General features: G+C 40.7%; 1 pseudogene across 1 annotated transcript; it reads left to right on the forward strand.

The window, feature by feature from the left end:
* Positions 1 to 516: 516 nt before the first annotated feature.
* On the forward strand, positions 517 to 1,408 carry LOC308526753 (olfactory receptor-like protein OLF3; annotated as a pseudogene). Its single transcript has one exon. The product of its transcript is annotated as an olfactory receptor-like protein OLF3 (transcript).
* Positions 1,409 to 3,244: the final 1,836 nt, after the last annotated feature.

The raw sequence follows: 3,244 nt of genomic DNA on the forward strand, positions 1-3,244 counted from the left end.
GGATTCCTAGTCAGGCTTTCTATTTCCAGAACTTTCCATGAGATACCAGCCTTATCTACAGGATACGTCTGTCTCTCTCAAATATTTTTTTTCTTTTTTGTAATTTGGTCTAGCACATATGTACATAGTAGTTCTTGAACTTTAAAAAATATTTTTCTTCATTACTTATCACTTTATCTTCCATTGTCAACTACTATCATCTCCTGCTCTGGAAAATAGGTAAGATACAGAGCTTCCCAGATTCCACTGCATTCTCTCTAGGATTTAACTGACTGACTGAGACCATATCATGTTTTTTAAAGGGGCTAGCCTCTCTTATGCAGAATAGATATAATACATATTGGAACAAAACCTATGATCTTGGCCCATAAATGATCTGAACTAGTTATGTCTAACAGTTCATATAAAATATGCATTCTTTTTAGAAGTTATTCCAATGGTTCTTTAATTTAAACGCTCCTGTTATTCCTGATGTTCTCTGCAGATTAATAATCCTCACATTTTTTACTGGAAACAATGTTTATTCTTCTGGGCCTGTCCAGTGACTGGGACACTCAGGTCTCTCTCTTTGTCCCATTCTCCATCACATACATGGTGACAGTGCTGGGGAGCTTTCTCATTGTTCTTCTGATCAGACTGGACAGCCGACTCCACACACCCATGTATTTTTTTCTCACCAACTTCTTCCTTGTTGATGTCTCTTATGCCACAAGCATCATCCCTCAGATGTTGGTTCATTTCCTTGCAGAACATAAAGTAATCCCACTTGTGAGCTGTGCAGCCCAGTTATTTTTTTCTCTGGGATTGGGCGGGATTGAGTTTGTTCTACTGGCAGTGATGGCTTATGACCGCTATGTGGCTGTGTGTGACCCCCTGCAATACGTGGTCATCATGCATGGAGGGCTCTGTACTAGGTTGGCCATCACATCCTGGGTCAGTGGCTCTGTCAACTCTCTTATGCAGACTGCGATCACCTTTCAGCTGCCCATGTGCTCCAACAAGTTTATTGATCACATATCCTGTGAACTCCTAGCTGTGGTCAGACTGACCTGTGTGGACATCTCCTTCAATGAAATTGCCACCATGGTTTCTAGCATTGATCTGCTGATGTCACCATTCTGCTTGGTTCTCTTGTCTTCCACCATCCTAAAGATCAGGTCCACAGAGGGAAGAAAGAAAACCTTCCACCTCACAGTGGTTGTCTTGTGCTGTAGCATGGCCATTTTCATTTACACCCAGCCCCACTCTGGCCCCTCTGGCCTTCGGAGAAGTTGATCTCTCTCTTTTAAGTCATTTTTATACCGATGCTGAACCCCATGATTTACAGTCTAAGGAATAAGGAGGCGAAGGGGGCTGACAGAAACTGTTAGGGCAATTATCTGGATTAATGTCAAAACTTGGAACTTGATGAATCATGAGCATCACTTAGAAAAAGAGCATTGTGTGTTCTCCCACTTAATTCAGACATGATAGGCTTTAAGTGTATTCCCCTGGCAACCAGGAATTCCGGGGAAGCGTGGGTCTTGGTTGGAAAGTCTGTAAGGAGGATTCTATGAAAGGTCAGAGGCCTCTAAAGGATTCTTGTCAAAGGCGGCAGACCCTGCCTTGCTTTTCCAAACAAGTCTGAGCCCCCGGGGTGTTTTACTGGAATCTTTATGTTTAGACTTCAAAACATTCTTGTTTAAAGGAGACTGCAGGTGCATGTGTTTTCTCAAGGATACCTGCCCTTCTGATAGTATCTAGAGGTTAATTTTAGTTCAAGCTGTTGCTACAATAAGAGCCTAAGGAGGCAGGCAAATGAGGCTGTCTGGTTCCTTTAGCCAGGCAGTCCCTTAGCCCCCTCTTTCACAGAAACATGTGTCAGAGTAACCATTCATCAGTCACTCAGGGTCTGCTGGTTAGCCCTGGCAAGGAGTGAGATGATGAAAGTGTATTGGTGATGTGGAAGAGGAGACTGAGTGTTTAAGTTGGGTTGTGTGATGTGGGGGTATTTTTATGTTCCAGGAGCATGTTCAGAGGAGTCAAACACTCCTGTACCAGAAATTCCCACACTTATTCTTCATTCATATGGCCTGAGAGTAATTAAAAGAACATGTTTGCTGTTTTGATTTGTCACATTGTTTATAGACATGGACCTATTCATGGATCTCAAATTGGATCACTGGTTCTTACTAGTATTCATCTACATTTTGTATGAGATTATCATGTTTTCATTGATAACACATCACTTTCACATTTCCCTTTTTAAAAGTGTACATGCTACAGTATATTAATGGATCTAGTAATTGTGTGAGTCACTATTCTGAGAAGTGTGTTACTATCAAGGCTGATTAAATGCTTTTGTGCTGGAACTATTTCATGTGGACATAATGTGTTTAAGTGGTGGAGGTAACTCAGTGGAGAAGCATCAACTGAAGAGATGAATTTTACTGCATTTGTAAGCGGTATTATTTAAATCTTAAAGCTGTCCTTTTGCTGAAAAATGTATTACCTCTTATTCTGATACTGTAGAAAAAAATAAGCACATAAAATACAAAATAATGCATTAAATTATGAAATACATAGTTTTCTGAGAGAGGAAAGATTCCTCAGTCAAATGCAATGAAAGATAAGACAACTTTAAATGGATTTGGGAATCATCTGTGCACACGTCACCCTCTCGTGTCCCATCCCTCCTCTGCACACAGCACTGAGCTGGAATAGTCTGAGTGGTCCACATCTCTGAGAAAAAAAGCCCGAGTTAGATAAGGTAAAAGAGGGGGAAGAAATATCTGAACACAGGATTAGGAAGAGGAAAGATGAGAAAGAAAGTGATAGCAGCTCATCTTTGCCCTCCCTCCCTCCCTTGAAGAAGTCTCAAAGCACTTTTTTTTCCCGTCCTCTCTTCTTTAAGTCCATCGGTGTGCAGTTCTTCCATTTGGGAACACATTAACACAGTCACTCAGCATTTAAGCAAAATTGAAGGCTCATTTAATCTGGAGCCCATTTTGGTATTTTAATTTTACCTTAAAATAATCCAAGCTTAAGGGTTGCAGTATAGGCAAGCATCCCAAAGAGGTCAATGCTAGGGATTTCTTTGCCTATGTTTCCCTTGGTGTAAATTTGGTAAATGGTATAGGAGACAATAGTCAATATAATACAATTCTCATAATGATAGGACTGTACAATGGGATGAGAGACAATGAAGCAGTTAAAATGCAGTGTTGTTTCACAGGGGTAAATGCAGAAGTCTTCCCGAATGAAA

Source organism: Myotis nattereri (assembly GCF_964212035.1).
Source record: "Myotis nattereri genome assembly, chromosome: 11".
NCBI lineage: Eukaryota > Metazoa > Chordata > Mammalia > Chiroptera > Vespertilionidae > Myotis > Myotis nattereri.